Below are 248 nucleotides of genomic sequence, written 5' to 3'. Positions count from 1 at the left end.
CGGTGTTCTCGGCACAACCGGGCCGCTGCCGGCCCAAACCACCCCCCGTGTCCGGGACGGGGTGACCACCGGCCGGCACGTACCCACGCACCGGGCCGGGGGCTGAGTTTAGGCCGTGGCCTGGGTCAGGCAGCTGGTAAAATCCGGGGGAAATCTGCCCTGGAAGTCAGCGTGGGAATGGGCGGTTGGAAAATGCAGTGGTTGGGGCGTGTTTCGTTAATAAAGGTCTTTGCTAAGAACTGGACGCG

Source organism: Antrostomus carolinensis, unplaced genomic scaffold (assembly GCF_000700745.2).
Source record: "Antrostomus carolinensis isolate BGI_N321 unplaced genomic scaffold, ASM70074v2 scaffold45339, whole genome shotgun sequence".
Classification (NCBI taxonomy): Eukaryota; Metazoa; Chordata; class Aves; order Caprimulgiformes; family Caprimulgidae; genus Antrostomus; species Antrostomus carolinensis.
Note: the sequence above shows the minus strand (reverse complement) of the source record.